This window comes from Pongo abelii, chromosome 19 (genome assembly GCF_028885655.2).
Source record: "Pongo abelii isolate AG06213 chromosome 19, NHGRI_mPonAbe1-v2.0_pri, whole genome shotgun sequence".
Taxonomy (NCBI): Eukaryota; Metazoa; Chordata; class Mammalia; order Primates; family Hominidae; genus Pongo; species Pongo abelii.
In genome coordinates this window covers 77,924,098-77,941,766 of record NC_072004.2, presented here as the reverse complement: position 1 = coordinate 77,941,766, position 17,669 = coordinate 77,924,098, and the positions used below count along the sequence as shown (strand labels likewise).

General features: G+C 41.5%; 1 protein-coding gene across 14 annotated transcripts in view; it reads right to left on the bottom strand.

Moving 5' to 3' along the window:
* The window catches only part of TLK2 (tousled like kinase 2), a 135,555-nt gene that overhangs the window by 102,515 nt on the left and 15,371 nt on the right, over positions 1–17,669 (bottom strand). For 2 of the 14 annotated variants that reach the window (XM_054537225.2, XM_054537223.2), the window contains exon 3: positions 1,773–1,918. The exons of the other annotated variants lie outside the window; for them this stretch is intronic. The gene's annotated coding sequence lies outside the window, so the exon portion shown is untranslated. The remainder of the gene's footprint in view (positions 1–1,772; positions 1,919–17,669) is intronic. 14 annotated transcript variants of the gene reach the window in all.

Here is a 17,669-nt window from a genome sequence, read left to right as displayed (position 1 = left end):
ATATGTAGTCTGTAGGTGCTGTTATGACAGAATGCCTGAGACTGGGTAATTTTTTTTTGAGACAGCGTCTCACTCTGTCACCCAGGCTGGAGTGCAGTGTTCCAATCCTGGCTCACTGCAGTCTTGACCTCTGTGCTCAAGCAATCCTCCTGCCTCAGCCTCCCAAGTAGCTGGGATTACAGGCACATGCCACCACGTCTGGCTAATTTTTGTGTTTTTGTAGAGACGGGGTTTCACCACTTTGCCCAGGCTGGTCTCAAACGGCTCAAGCAGTACACTCGCCTCCACCTCCCAAAGTGCTGGGATTACAGGCATGAGCCACTGCACCCAGCAGACTGAGTAATTTATGAAAAACAGAAATTTAATTTCTGACAGTTCTGGAGGCTGGGAAGTACAATACCAAGGCACCAGCAGGTTAGGTGTCTGGTGAGGGTCCAGGCTCTGCTTCCAAGATGGTGCCTTCAACACTGTGTCCTCCAGAGGGAAGGAATCCTACATCCTCACAAAGTAGAAGGCAGAAGGGCAAGAGGGAACGGACATTGTCCTCACATGGCAAGGTGTAAAAACAGACAAGGTTACGCCATCAAGCCTTTAAAAGGATACCTAGTCCCATTCATGAGAGGAGGAGCTCTCTTTACCTAATCACCTCTTAATACACTGGCGACACCTGAATTTTGGAAGGGACACATTCAAACCACAGCACTGACTCTAGATATATTACTGAGTTTTTAAACACTGAACTTGTTTGACATTCCTAGGATAAACTACTTGAAACAAAACAAAAGAATAATCTGCTGTGGCCATTTACTAGTATTTTTATTTTATTTTAAACATCTATACATTCATTTACTTTTTCACGTTTGTCATTTTGCTGTCAGAGTTGTTTACTTCTATCATATTATTCAACATGAGAAGTATCTGCTTCTTAAAAGGTTAGGAGAGACCAGGAGTGGTGGCTCACACCTATAATCTCAACAATTTGGGAGGCTGAGGAGGGAAGATTACTGGACCCCAAAGGTTCCAGACCAGCTTGGGCAGCATAGCAAGATCCCATCTCTACAAAAAATTTGAAAATTACCCGGGTGTGGTGGCCCATGCCTGTGATCCCAGCTACTTGGGAGGCTGAGGTAGGGGAACTGCCTGAGCCCAGGAGGTTGAGGCTGCAGTGAGCTATGTTTGTACCATTGCACTCTAGCCTGGGTGACAGAGCAAGACCCTGTCTCGAAAAATAAATAAATAAATAAAATAAAAGGTTAGGAGAAATCACCAACACCTAGAGAGGAGGAAGCAGTTTTATAATTGCCACAATTTTTTTCTTGGTTACAGGAGTCTATTCTGGTTTTGTTGTTGTTGTTGTTGAGATGGAGTTTCACTCTATTGCCCAGGCAGGAGTGCAGTGGTGCGATCTCGGCTCACTACAACCTCCACCTCCCGGGTTCAAGCGATTCTTGTGCCTCAGCCTCCCAAGTAGCTGGGATTACAAGCGCACACCACCACGACTGGCTAATTTTTTTATTTTCAGTAAAGACAAGGTTTTACCATGTTGCCCAGTCTGTTCTCAAACTCCTGACTTCAGGTGATCCGACTGCCCTTGGCCTCCCAAAGTGCTGCGATTACAGGCGTGAATCACCGCGCCTGGCCCCTATTCTGATTTTTATGTCTTATTTCGTCAGTATTAATTCCTAGTATCTTTGAAATTATTTATTCATTGAGACTTTCATATAACTAACAACATTCACTTCCAGTATTTTCTTTTTGTAAGTCCTCAGTACCTTTTGTTATATCCGATGTACTCTCCTTCATTTTGCCTTTTGTTTCCTAATTTTCCAACTCTTGATTATTTCCCATTCTTCTGTTTTGCAATGTATTTATTTCTTCTTGCATATTTATTGTTTTTTCCTCCTCTTTTCTAGTTTTCCTAAAACCATAAATTGAATGGTAAATTCATACTCTTGTACATTAAATGCTTCTTTGTCCACATTATTTAAGTTTAACTATGTGGCATTTTATCTTATTAGTAAAATAGTCGGTTACTCGTCATTTGCTATATAATAGCTATCTGGGAGAATGCTTACTAATATCCATATCACTTGGGAGGGAAAATTATCCTTTAAAAGAGCCACCCACAGACTCAAAAAAAAAAAAAAAAAAAACGAGGAAATTTTTTTAATTTACTAGTTTAAATTTGTTAATTTCACAAATTTAAACAAATTTAACTAGTCTGATTTGTTAAATCAAAACTAATTTTGATGAGATCTCTCCATAAAAGCTCTATTGTCTATGACAACATTTAAACTATCTCCCCTGTCTCCTGCTGATAATAATTTTCTACGTAAAAAAATCAAATGGACAGATTAGAAGATGAACAAGAGTCAAGTTTCTTGTTTTTAAAAGAGTACAGTTTGCAAAAATAAAACATGTTTCTAATATACTTAAAATGTACTTTTTTTCCTAGGGGGATCTTAAAAAATACTTTAGTTACAAGCCTAGAGAAAATTCTGTGGATAAATTATAAATCCATGAACACTGAGGTTAAGATGCAAATGTTGACTACCAGCCCTTTAGCACCACGAAGGAGGCTCATATAAACTAAGAAAAACTTGCAGAATAGAGGCCAAAGGTTAATCTTTCACTCCTGTAAAAGTTTAAATGTCAACATTTACTGAGTTTCTAAAGTTTTCATTTCCTCCTTAGACCAAATTGGCTGCTTAAAAGGGACTGAGAACAGAAGACAAAAGTTAAGCCTGCCTAGGTATAAAGAAGCATAGCTGCCAACAAAGTCAAACTACCCCATACTCCAGTAAAGAAGATAACACCATTTAAAAAAACTAAGGGTCTCTATGCTTTTTATTTTAGTCACTAGTAGTACTACCTTTTCACACCATACCAGAGTCAAAATAGCAATCAAAATAGTTTGACTCCCAGAGACCTTACAACATTCCTAGAAGTGAAACAGATGTGAAATCTGTTAAGTTCTTACTTGATGTGTATAAACAGAAGAGTTTCTAGGTCAAGTGAAAAAAAGTTTACCTTTTTTTTTTTTTTGAGACAGAGTTTTGCTCTTTTGCCCAGGCTGGAGTACAATGGCACGATCTTGGCTCACTGCAACCTCCGCCTCCTGGGTTCAAGCGATTCTCCTGCCTCAGCCTCCCTAAGTGCTAGGATTACAGATGTGACTCACCGCGCCCCGCCCAAAAAAAACCCCACTTTCAATAAGTGACAAAACACTGTAAATAAATGTGTTTACAGAATGATTATTTAAAGAACAATGACCCAAACTAGGTCTGTATGTATCAACATCTACCTGGTAGATCTCCAAAATCATCTGCTGAGTGGAAAATGAGCTATTACAGTTCTCATTATTATAAAAGTATGCAAACATTCTTTATATAACTGAAAATTAATCATTAAAGAAAAAACAAATCCTAAGAGAAAACAGTACAATTCCAATACACATAGAAGCACTAGCCATATGCAACTACTATATATTTCATTATGGGGCCTATAATCTATGTTTTTAGCTTTTTCTTTATGCTAAAAAGTTCTCTTTTATTGAGAACAAATTCAATATTTAAATTACAGACAGAAACTAGAAGCTCTGTACAAAATCCTGGAGCACATTCACAGTAAAGATAACAAAGAAATAGAAAAATGAGAACAAAAATATAACAATCAACATAATCTAGATTTAAAATACCCAAGAGGTATGTAACCTTGAAGAAAATTCAGTGACCAATAAGTTTAGTTTTGTGGCTGCTTCTGTTGTGAAGAGACTATTACTTCACATATGAGGAAAAAAAAGAAAAAAAATCCCACTGCCATCTCCAGTAGAAACTGTGTAACAAAACTCCTACTGGAACTGGCGTAAGATGATGCAGGAGTCAACATTCCAGTTCTAGTTCTTGACTGTGGCACAAGCGTTAACAAGTTTACTATAAAGAACTAAGCAGACGTCACTAATATGGCCTTCCTTCAAGGCCCAGAAGTTAAAATAGCAACTTTAAGTTCATATAACCAATGACTACCTCCTACATACACACACATCCTAGCACTGGTTCCAGGTTCTACCTATCTGTCTGGAGAAGACAGTTGGGAGAGCTTTCCATCAAGCCATGGCAATCTCATCTGTGACGTGCAAATTCCAAAAATTATACTACTAACCTATAATCACACGATGGCAGTACATTTGGTATAACCCACATATGACTCTCAGCTAGATAACTGTTACTTATGACTCTAAATTACATATTTCCAAGGTACAGGCTCATGGCTCAGAGTTAAACTAACTTACAATTTAAATAGACACTGACTTGGATTAAAGTGTATTGACTGGGTGCGGAGGCTTACACCTGTAATCCCAGCACTTCGGGAGGCCGAGGAAGGAGGATCACTTGAGCCCAGGAGTTTGAGACCAGCCTGAGCAGCATGGCAAAACTCCATCTCTACAAAAAAAATAATTAGCCAGGCATGATGGCATGCACCCGTAGTCCCGGCTACTAAGGAGGCTGAGGTAGGAAGATCAATTGAGCCCAAGAGATAGAGGTTGCAGTGAGCCTTGATCGCACCACTGCGCTCCAGCCTGGAATTGGTATAATAATAAGATGCAGGAGTCAACATTCCACCCAACATTCTGGGTGACATAGCAAGAATATGTCTCAAAAAAATTTGAAAACAAAGTGTATTAAAAGCATTTTTAAAATGGTGTCTCAAAAATAAAAACAAATAGAAAAAAAGAAGAAGAAAAAAACAACTGGTGTCTTGAGCTGCATGTGGCAGCTCATGCCTGTCTGTAATCCCAACACTTTGGGAGTCTAAGGTGGGAGGACCACTCAAGGCCAGGACTTCAAGACAGCTTGAGCAATGTGGTTAAGACCCGGTCTCTACTTAAAAAAAAAAAAAAAAAGCTGGGTATGGTAGTGCATGACTGTAGTCTTCACTTCTTGGAAGGCTGAGTTGTGAGGATCACTTAAGTCCAGGAGTTTGAGGCAGCAGTGAGCTATGACTGCACTACTGCACTTTAGTCTGGGCAAGAGAGCAAGATCCTGCCTCTAAAACAAAATTTTAAAATAAGAAATAAAACTGGCATTTTGACATATCAGCTGTGAGGTGCATCACAAGAAATCCTGACAGTGTTTTTTCTTGTGAGTGACGTACTTTTAAAATAAAATCACAGCCAGGCAGAGTGGCTCACACCTGTAATTCCAACACTCTGGGAGGCTGAGTCAAGTGGATCACTTGAGGTCAGGAGCTCGAGACCTGGGCAACACAGCAACACCCTGTCTCTACTAAGACTTCCAAAATTAGCCAGGCATGGTGGCGCACGCCTGTAGTCCCAGCTATTCAGGTGGCTAAGGAAGGAGAATCACTTGAACCTGCGAGGCGGAGGCTGCAGTAAGCCAAGATCACGCCACTATACTCCAGCCTGGGCGACAGAGTGAGACTCAGTCTCAAAATAATAAATAAATAAATAATAAAATAGACTCAAAATTAGCACTCTCTCTATATATATTTTTTTAAAGATAAGGTCTCACTCTGTTGCCCAGGCTCAGTGCAGTGGTGCCATCACAGCTCACTGGCAGCCTCAACCTCCCAGGCTCAAGCAATCCTCCCACCTCAGCCTCCCAAGTAGCTGAGACTACAAGTTCATGACGCCATGTCCGGCTTTTTTTAATTTAATTTTTTGGTAGAGGTGGGGTCCTACTATGTTGCCCTAGCTGGTCTCAAACTCCTGGGCTCTACAGATCCACCCACCTTGGCCTCCCAAAGTGCAGAGATTATAGGCATAAGCCACCATGCCCTGCCTAAAAAATTAATCTCATTTACTTGCATTTCCTCCTGACTAGGAACACATGGGATGGTCCAAGGGTATGATCAACAGAGAACAGCTGGTCCTGACAGTTTAAAGTCAAATGGGTGTGGGACTAAATCTCTGAACCACTGTATGAAACTGGGCAAATCACTGAAGTGCTATTAGCTCTTCTTGAAATCTGTGGATTTCAAGAGGAAAAACCACCTACCTTATGGATGTTTCAAGGATTAAATAAAACAGTACTATATGTTGGGGATGAGGGTAATACAGTGCCTGAAATATAGCTGGTGCTCAATGAAGATTATTAGTTACTTCTTTTCCCCTATATGGGAGTCCTGCATGGACCATCCTTAACATGAAATTTTAACCAACCAACCAGTTTCAACCACTCTATGAACTACCAAGCATGTATTACAACAAAATAACTTGCCACCCATAGGGGCCAAATTATTCAACAAGTCACAATATTTAAGATATAACTGGCCGAGCGTGGTGGCTCAAGCCTGTAATCCCAGCACTTTGGGAGGTCGAGGTGGGTGGATCACCTGAGGTCGGGAGTTCCAGACCAGCCTGACCAATATGGAGAAACCCCGTCTCTACTAAAAATACAAAAAAAAATTAGCTGGGGTGGTGGCACATGCCTGTAATCCCAGCTACTCGGGAGGCTGAGGCAGGAGAATCGCTTGAACCTGGGAGGGCGAGGCTGCAGTGAGCTGAGATCACGCCATTACACCCCAGCCTGGGCAACAAGTGGGAAACTCTGTCTCAAAAAAAAAAAAAAAAAGATATAACTAGGCCAGGTGCTGTGGCTCATGCCTGTAATCCCAGCACTTTGGGAGACTGGAGCGGGAGATCACATGAGACCAGGAGTTTAACAGCAGCCTGGCCAACATGGCAAAACCCCATCTCTCCTAATAACACAAAAATTAGCCAGGCATGGTGGCACACGTCCATAATCCCAGCAACTAGGGTGGCTGAGGCATGAGAATCACCTGAACCCAGGAGGCAGAGGTTGCAGTGGGCTGAGATCGTGCAACAGCACTCCAGCCTAAGTGACAGAGTGAGACCCTGTCTCAAAAAACAAAAACAAAAAAATTATAACTAAAAAGTAAAAGCTTTGAACCACTCATCTAAATAAAAAATGTTAAGCCAGGCCCGGTGTGGTGGCTCACACCTGTAATCCCAGCACTTTGGGAGGCCAAGGCGGACGGATCACAAGGTCAGGAGATCAAGACTAACATGGCTAACACAGTGAAACCCCGTCTCTACTAAAAACACAAAAATTAGCCAGGCGTGGCGGCGTGTGCCTGTAGTCCCAGCTGCTGGGGAGGCTGAGGCAGGAGAATGGCGTGAACCTGGGAGGCGGAGCTTGCCGTGAGCCAAGATTGCGCCACTACACTCCAGCCTGAGCGACAGAGCGAGACTCTGTCTCAAAAAAAAAAAAAAAAAAAAAAAAAATTATGCCAAAGCCAGAAACTGAGGCCCTACATTTATTTCTCCCTTCAATTTCCATTAGATTATAAATTGTATGAGGGCACGGGTCAATGTTTTTATTCACTACTATATCCCTAGCACAGTATCTACTACATAGATGTTTATAAAGACATGCTTATGAACAAATTAGTGTTCTTTAATCCTTTGCACCTGAATGCCTTCATCCATGAAACAAGAATATAAAATAATTTCTTCTGTTCTTGGGGAATGTTTTAACATTGCACATTATTTGATGCTATTATAAATGATTTGCCTTTTTTTTTTTTGCTTTTACTTCAACTGCCAATTGTTCATTGCTAGTATAAGAAACACAACTAAATCTTGCAAATTGATTTATATTCTAGCTAAACTTCAATTCTAGTAGCTTTTTTATAGCTTACTTAGGGCTTTCTATGTGTACAATCATGACATCTAAAGAATAAATAGTTTTACTTTGTAATCTGTAAGATTATTCCTTTTACTTGCCTTATTTCATTGGCTAGGACCTTTGGAACATGTTTAATAGAGGTTGCGAAAACAATTATCATTGACTTGTTTGGAGTATTATATAGAAAGCATTCACTCTTTTACCATAAGTATGATGTTACTTATATATTTTTCATAAATGCCTTTTATCAGATTAAAGAAGTTCCCTTCTATTCCTAGTTAGCTGAGAGCTTTTATCACAAATAGTGTTAAAAGTTTGTCAAATGCTTATTAGGTAACTATTACAAAGCCACTTAGCTTTTCTCCTTTATTCTATTAATATGGTGAATTACAATGAATTCTAATGCTAAATCCACTTTGCAACTGGGATAATCCAATTAGTTATGTTTTTATTCACTGCTAGATTCGATTTTCTAATATTTTGTTAATTATTTCTGTATATATATTGAGGGATACTGAGCTACAGTTTTCTTTTTTCCTAATGTGGTCTGGTTTGGTATCAAGGTAATGCTGGCCTCATAAATGTCTTGTGAAATTTGTTTAAAAAAAAAAAATTGGTATTTTTTTCCTTAAATGTCTGATAGAATTTAACAACAAAGTCATGTAGGTCTGGATTCTTCTTTTGAGGAAGACTTTGTTTGATTATGACAGTGATTGTGCCACTGCATTCCAGCCTCAACCTCCTGGGTTCAGGCAATCCTCTCACCTCAGTCTCTCAAGTAGCTGGGACTACAGGCGTGCACCACCACACCTGGTTAATTTTTATTTATTTATATTTTTTGTAGAGATGAGTCTCGCTATATTGCCCAGGCTGGTCTCAAACTCCTGGGCTCAAGTGATCCTCCTGCCTTAGCCTCCCAAAGTGCTGGGACTAGAGCCATGAGTCACTGTGCCTGGCCTTGTGGGAAGATTTTTAATCCAATTTCTGTAATAAATATGGGGTTATTCAGATTCTCATTCTTTCTTTTTTTTTTATTATTTGTTTTTTCTTCCAGTATTTTTGCATTTTAGTATTTTTGTATTTTGCTATATTAACCAGGCTGGTCTCAAACTCCTAGACTCAAGCAATCCGCCCACCTTGGCCAACCAGAGTGCTGGGATTACAGGAGTGAGCCACCTCACCCGGCCTTGTTTTCCACCTCATTTACTTTAGCTCTTCATTATTTCTCTTCTATTTAGATTTCTCTTTCTATTAGGGTAGAATGTTAGGTCACTGATTTTAGACCTTTCTTTTAAAGCTGAAGTTTCCTTCTAAAGCACTGTATTAGCTGTATCCCACAAATTTTGATATACTGTGTTTTCATTTTCATTTAATTACAAATATTTTCTTTTTTTTCTTTTGAGACAGCGTCTTGCTCTGTCACCCAGGCTGGAGTGCAGTGGCACGATCTTGGCTCACTGCAAGCTCCGCCTCCCAGGTTCACACCATTCTCCTGCCTCAGCCTCCCAAGTAGCTGGGACTACAGGCACCCGCCACCACGCCTGGCTAATTTTTTGTATATTTAGTAGAGATGGGGTTTCACCGTGTTAGCCAGGATGGTCTCGATCTCCTGACCTCGTGATCCGCCCACCTCAGCCTCCCAAAGTGCTGGGATTACAGGCGTGAGCCACCGTGCCCGGCCCACAAATATTTTCTAGTATCTCACAAATTTTGATATATTGTGTTTTCATTTTCATTTAGTTATGAATATTTTCTAATTTCCTTTGTGAATTCTTTGACCCAAAGGTTATTTTGAAGTATGTTATTTCACTTTCAAATATTTGGAGATTTTCCAGATATCTTTTTCATTTCTAATTTAATTCCATTGTAGTCAGAGTAGACACTACATGTCAATCCTTTTAAATTTGTTGAAATGTGTTTTGTAGCCCAGCACATGGTCTCTTTTGGTAAATGTTCCATGTGCACTTGAAAAGAATGTGGGCAGAGTGTTCTATAAATGTCAATTAAGTATAGTCCATTGAGGGTATTGTCCAAATCTTCTATAACCTTACTGATTTTTTGCCTGCTTGTTCTATCAGTTATTGAGGAAGAATGTTGCAATTTCCAAATGTAATTGTGGATTTGTCTATTTCTCCTTTCAACTGTCAGTTTTTGCTTCCACTCTGTTACTGGATGCATATACATTTAGGACCGCTGTGTCTTCTCAAAAAATTGATCCTTCTTTCGTGATGAATCATGCTTCATTACTCCTAGCAATATTTTTCTTGTTCTGAGGTCTCCTTTGTCTAATAAAAATCACTCCAGCTTTTTTATACTTAGTGTTTATACTTAGCTTTTTTATACTTAGTGATACTGTTTATACAGTATCTTTTTCCATTCTTTTAAATATAAAGACACAATTAGCCAGGTGTGGTAGTACACACTTGTAGTCTTCCCTACTTGGCAGGCTGAGGCGGGAGGATCACTTGAGCCCAGGAGTTTAAGGCTGCAGTGAACTATGATCATACCACTGCACTCCAGCTTGGGCAACATAGGGAGACCCTCATCTCTTTAAAAAATAAAATAATAATAACAAAGACCCGATCTAGAAAATTCATTGTAATAAAAGGTTTGCTAGTAAAAGCAGGATCCCATTATAGCAAATGGCATTCTAAAAAGTTCTGTAAGAATGGCCCATAATAAGAATTTTGTTCTAATCTTTTATTTTAGAAATAAATAAAACTTTGGAGAACTTGTTAAAATAAGTTTTTCACAACAAATAATTCTTTTTTTCTTTTTTTTTTTTTAGACTGAGTCTCGCTCTGTCGCCCAGGCTAGAGTGCAGTTGCACACGATCTCGGCTCAATGCAACCTCTGCCTCCCAGGTTCAAGCAATTCTCGTGCCTCAGCCTCCCGAGTAGCTGGGATTACAGGCACACGCCACCATGCCCGGCTAATTTTTTGTATTTTTAGTAGAGACAGGGTTTTACCATGTTGCCCAGGCTGGTCTCAAACTCCTGAGCTCAGGCAATCCGCCCACCTCGGCCTCCCAAAGTGCTAGGATTACAGGTGTGAGCCACCTTGCCTGGCAAAAAAATAATACTATACAACAAATGGCTCCTTGAGTTCTGGTCCAGAGTATGTAACAATTTTCTTTGTTTTCCTTACTGAGCACTATTAGTAAGTAAAAAATAGGCTGGGCACGGTGCCTAACACCTGTAATCCCAACACTCTGGGAGGCTGAGGCAGGCAAATCACTTGAACCCAGGGGTTCGAGACCAGGCTGGGCAATGTGGCAAAACACCGTCCTTTTTTTTTTTTTTTTTTTTTTGTGAGACGGAGTCTTACTTTGTCGCCCAGGCTGGAATGTAGAAGCTCAATCTCAGCTCACTGCACCTCCTGGGTTCAGGCGATTCTCCTGTCTCAGCCTCCCGATTAGCTGGGACTACAAGCGCACACCAACAAGCCCGGCTAATTTTTATGTTTTTAGTAGAGACAGGGTTTTGCCGTGGTCGCCAGGCTGGTCTCGAACTCCTGACCTCAGGTGATCCACCCGCCTCAGCCTCCCAAAGTGCTGGGATTACAGGCATGAGTCACCGCGCCTGGCCAACCTCGTCTTTACAAAAAATACAAAAATTAGCTGGGGACAGTGGCGCATGCCTGCGGTCCCAGCTACTCAGGGAGGCTGAGTTGGGAGGGTCTTGTTAGCCCTGGAGGTTGAGGCTGCAGAGAGCCATGACTGCGCCACTGCACTCCAGCCTGGGTGACAGAGAGAGACTGTGTCTCAAACAAACAAATAAACCAAAGAAATAGCTGAGCAAGAGCTGAGACCTTTTAACTTTTGCTCCAGTATCAAGCAAGACATACAGGTCTAACTCACTTTTCCCCACATAAAATATTCTAATCATCTCTAGAAAAATCCTCTTTCAAAATGAGCTACCAAATAATAATACAGTAAAAAAAGACAGGGCTTGGCTAGGCCTGGTGGCTCATGCCTGTAATCCCAGCACTTTGGGAGGCCAAGGCGGGTGGATAACCTGAGGTCAGGAGTTCGAGACCAGCCTGGCCAAAATGGTGAAACCCCACCTCTACTAAAAATACAAAAAATTAGCTGGGTGTGGTGGCGCACACCTGTAATCCCAGCTACTTGGGAGGCTGAGAAAGGAGAATCGCTTGAGCCCAGGAGGCAGAGGTTGCAGTGACCCGAGATTGTGCCACTGCGCTCCAGCCTGGGCGACAGAGCAAGACTTTGTCTCAAAAAAAAAAAAAAAAAAAAAAGACAGGGCTTTATACGACACTATCAACTATGTTTAAGTTAACTAAATCTTTTAACTTTCTTATTCATTACACGGTGCTACTGTTTTCTCTCCAAGACCTAAAAACTAGGAATTGTAACTATTGATAATATGTATATTACAAATTAATTCCAATATCCCAAAACCTGAAAGCCCTAAGGAATCTGTCATGGTGAATGAAATTTTCCTTGCAATAGTACTTGCAGAATTTAATGTAAGCCCTCATTTAAACCTATTTTACACACACAGAATTCAAAAGAAATATGGACATTATCAGGTATAAAGGTTTGTTCTTCATATCTTCAGTAAGTCCAAGAGGTAATAATGAGGATCTCTGAATTATTTTTCACCGACACAGTCTAGTTAAAATGTCAAATTGGGCTGGGCACGGTGGCTCACACCTGTAATCCCAGCATTTTGGGAGGCCAAGGTGGGTGGATCACCTGAGGTCAGGAGTTCGAGACCAGCCTGGCCAACATGGTAAAACCCCGTATCTACTAAAAATACAAAATATTAGCTGGGCATGGTGGCACGGGACTGTAACCCCAGCTACTTAGGAGGCTGAGGTAGGAGAATCACTTGATCCTGGGAGGTGAAGGTTGCAGTAAGCCTAGATCGTGCCACTGCACTCCAGCCTGGGCAACAAGGGCAAAACTCTGTCTCAGAAGAATATGATACAATACAAATGTCAGATTGGCTTGACTTTAGCTCAACTTTTATCAACTCCTAATAGATGAAAGGATTTCAACTCCCTGTAGTAAAACTTACCACAAACTATCTAAAGCTCTCATTAATAAAATTGGAGAAATAAAGTACTGCTTAATAAATTCAGTCTAATAATGGGGGAAAAAGCCTTTTAAAACATGGTCTCAAGAGTGGGAGGAATAACAGTAAAAGGTTGGGAATTAGATTTAGTCCAGTCTCTTCCACAATGACTCTCCACACAACATCTCTAATAATTATGTACATAGCTTCTGCTCAAATACTTTCTGTAAGAGAAAAATACTGTGTAGAGAAAAACAAAGCAGTGTGCTTAATTCAGGTCAACTAACTACAAGTCAGTGGTTTCTTTAACCTATTTTGAGTCACAGAATTTTTTTTTTTTTTTTTCTGAGACAGGGTCTCACTCTGTCACCCAGGCTGAAGTGTAGAAGTGCAAATACAACTCACTCTAGCCTTGACCTCGACCTCCAAGGCTCAGGTGATCCTCCCACTTCAGCCTCCCGGACAGATGCAGATGGGACTATAGGCACATGCCACCATGCCCGGCTAATTGTTTGTATTTTTTGTAGAGATGGGGTTTCACCACTTTGCCCAGGCTGGTCTCAAACTCCTAGGCTCAATGGTCCTCTTGCCTCGGCCACCCAAAGTGCTGGGCCTCGCCACTGTGCCTGGCCAAAGAACTTTTTTTTTTTTTTTTTGAGATGGAGTCTCGCTCTGTTGCCCAGGCTGGAGTGCAGTGGCGCGATCTTGGCTTACTGCAAGTTCTGCCTCCCGGGTTCACACCATTCTCCTGCCTCAGCCTCCCAAGCAGCTGGGACTCCAGGCGCCCGCCACCATGCCCAGCTAATTTTTTTTGTACTTTTAGTAGAGACGGGGTTTCACCATGTTAGCCAGGATGGTCTCAATCTCCTGACCTCGTGATCCACCTGCCTCGGCCTCCCAAAGTGCTGGGATTACAGGTATGAGCCACCGTGCCCAGCCCCAAAGAACTTTTTAAGAATGTAATAAAACCATGGACTCTTTCTAAAGAAAAATATACATCCATGTATATATACACACACACAAATATTTACCTATCATTTCACAGAGTTCAATGACCCTGATGCCTGTCCACCCCTTGCCATACTTGACTATGGGAGACAAATTCCTCCTCTCCATGGAGAAGAATGTGGCCATATCTACTAAAATCACAAATGCATATATCCTTGAAAAAAGCAATTCCACTTCTAGGGATTTATCCTGTGAACGTATCTGAATGTGTGTTAAATGACATTATGTACAAGATTATTCACTATAGCACTATTTATATCAACAAAACACTGCTGTCCATCTAAGTGTCCATCAACAGGAAACGGTTCAGCCATACAATGAAATACAAAGCAGCCTTGAAAAAAAGAACAAAGAAGCTCTATATGTATGAATGTAAAACAATTCCTGAAATATCTTAAGCACAAGAAGCAAAATGCACAATAGTTTATATAATATAGTTGCATTTTTTTTAAATGGAAGGGTTGAATATACATAAGTATTTGCAGATATGTCTCTCAAATATAAGAAACTTTGTAACAGTTGTCTCTAGGAAGGAAACCAGGTGGATAAGGGAGAAATGTAGAAGAGATGTTTCACTGTGTATCTGTGAAAGATTCTGAATTGTGTACTATATATTAACTAGTAAAAAATTTTAATTTTGGGGCCAGGCATGGTGGCTCACGCCTGTAATCATAGCACTTTTGAGAGGCAGAGGTGGGTGGATTGCCTGACCTCAGGAGTTCGAGACCAAAGCCTAGACAACACGGTGAAACCCCGTCTCTACTAAAAAACAAAAAAAAAATTAGCTGGGCATGGCGGCATGCGCCCATAATCCCAGCTACTCGGGAGGCTGAGACAGCAGACTCGCTTGAACCTGGGAGGCGGAGGTTGCAGTGAGCCGAGATCATGACATTGCACTCCAGCCTGGGTGACAGAGTAAGACTCCGTCTCCAAAAAATATATATATATATATAATTTTTAAAATTTTTTACCACATACCTAGACTTAAAGGAAACTAATCAAGATTAATTATTTAAAAACACGCCTCGGCCAGGCGTGGTGGCTCACGCGTGTAATCCCATCATTTTGGGAAGCTGAGGCGGGAGGATCACTTGAGCCTGGGAGGCGGAGGTTGCAGTGAACCAAGACTGCGCCACTGCACTCCAGCCTGGGTGACATAGTGAGACCCTATCTAAAAATAAAAATAAAAAATAAAAAATAAAAAAGGCCTCTGCCCTGGACTCTAAACTCTTTTGCTAAGCTTCAAAACCAAGCTATCCTGTACTAATCATTCTTTAATTTATTCCTAATAATATTGTATCAAAATTGTTCTGAGTTTTTTGTTTTTTGTTTTTTGTTTTTTGAGATGGAGTTTCCCTCCTGTTGCCCGGGCTAGACTGCAATGGTGTGATCGTGGCTCACCACCACCTCATGCCCGGCCATGAGGTTGTTTATCTACAGTAATTGTTTCCTTTTTTTTTTGGAGATAGGGTCTCGCTCTGTCACCCAGGCTGGAGCGCAGTGGTGCAATCTTGGCTCACAGCAACCTCCGCCTCCCAGGTTCAAGTGATCCTCCTGCCTCAGCCTCCCAAGTAGTTGAGGTTACAAGTGCCCACCACCATGCCCAGCTAATTTTTGTATTTTTTAGTAAAGACGGGGTTTCACCATGTTGGCCAGGCTGGTCTTAAACTCCTCACCTCCAGTGATTCACCTGCCTCAGTCTCCCAAAGTGCTAGGATGATAGGCATGAGCCACCATACCCAGCCAATCTACAGTAATCTTAATTCTGCTTTCTGAGCAATACACAATGAACAAGTTAATTATACTCCCTTATTCTGGGATCATAACACCTTCCCATCAGCATATCCATCCTCAGCTATGTGCCATAGGCATCTGAGTACCTGTTTGTCTGATTATAAATGCCTCAAGACTACACAACGTATCTGGGCCAGGCACAGTGGCTCACGCCTGTAATCTCAGCACTTTGGGAGGCCGAGGCAGGTGAATCACTTGAGACAGGTGGATAACCTGAAGTCAGGAGTTCGAGACCAGCCTGGGCAACATGGTGAAACCCCTTCTCTATCAAAAATATTGGCCAGGCACAGTGGCTCATGCCTGTAATCCCAACACTTTGAAAGGCCAAGGCAGGCAGATCCCTTGAGGTCAGGAGTTCGAGATCAGTCCAGCCAACAAGGTGAAACCCCATCTCTATTGAAAATACAAAAATCAGCCAGGTACAGTGATGCACGCCTGTAGCCCCAGCTACTCAGAAGGCTGAGGCACGAGAATCACTTGAACCTGGGAAGTGGTGGTTGCAGTGCGTCAAGATCATGCCACTGCACTCCAGCCTGGACAACAGAGCAAGACTCTGTCTCAAACAAACAAAAAAATTAGCTTGGGGTGGTAGTGCCGTGTCCCTGTAGTCCCATGTACCAGGAGGCTGAAGTGGGAGGATCACTTGAGCCTGGGAGGTCGAGACTGCAGTGAGCCATGATCGTGCCACTGCACTCCAGTCTAGGCAACAAAGACCTTGTCGCAAAAAAAAGAAAGTATACAGTACGTCTGGTTGATTTTTTAAAATTCCCCTAACAACCTAAATACAGTATAGATGTGATCAAGGTTGGCTGAACTCAACTGCTGCAAAATTTGGACACTAAGCTTTTGACACAGGCCAGGCACAGTGGCTCATGACTGTAATTCCAGTGCTTTGGGAGGCCGAGGCGGGCAGATCACCTGAGGTCAGGAGTTCAAGACCAGCCTGGCCAACATGGTGAAACCTTGTTTCTACTAAAAATACAAAAAGTAAGCCAGGCGCGGTGGCTTACGTCTACAATGTCAACACTTTGGGAGGCCAAGGCAGGCAGATCACTTGCAGTCAGAAGTTGTAGACCAGCCCAGCCAACATGGCAAAACCCTGTCTCTACTAAAATACAAAAAAATAGCCGGGCATGGTGGCGAGCATCTGTAGTCCCAGCTACTTGGGAGGCTGAGGCATGTGAATTGCTTGAACCCAGGAGGCGGAGGTTGCAATGACCTGAAATCAAGCCATTAGACTCCAGCCTGGGCGAAAGAGCGAGACTCCATCTCAAAAAAAAAAAAAAAAAAAAATCGATACAGCTATTATGTCTCTTTTCCTTCATCTTATCCAGACACAAGCAGGTCAAACGGCTTTTCAAAAGAAATTAACTGAGTATTTTGTGTTTTGTTCTAGCTGGTCAACTGTTACTATAATGGAGACTGGATAAGTTAGTTTGATGCTAGTAACTACTGCTAAATTTGAACATTAAATGTGGTTGCTCAAGTTAGTAACAGAAGACATCCTGAATTGGAGGATCCTGAGATCAGCTGTACCTTCAGATTATATTTTAATTCCACAATTAATCCTTAGTAGTCTTCTAGAGTCAGGTAGAACAGGAACTAAGTGATCAACAACTCTGGCAGCAGTTTATGTAATAAAAGTCACATATATACCTTTTGTAGAAGCAAAGTTATCAGTCATACAGATCACATCCATTACAAGGGATACCAGCACCTTGTTATCTTTATGTAGGCAACATTACCACTCTTCAAAGGACTGATTATAACACTATTTGGGGCCATACTCATTTTTGTTTTTTCTGAGATGGTCTCGTTCAGTCACCTAGGCTGGAGCGCAATGGCCATCTCGACTCACTGCTCCCTCCATTCCACGGGCTGAAGCAATCCAGTAATAAGCATCATCTTTTATTATGAAGACAATAAAATCTTGAGGTTGTGTTCACTTAATCTGGTTGCAGTTGGTCTTCTGGGAGGGAATAAACTAGGGCCATCAATAAAATTCCCTTTGCAGAAAAAATTTTCTTAAATTAAATAAAATTCAATACTCAATTTTAAAATAAAATTCTGGCTGGGCGTGGTGGCTCATGCTTGTAATCCCAGCACCTTGGGAGGCCAAGGCGGGTGGATCACTTGAGGTCAAGAGTTCAAGACCAGT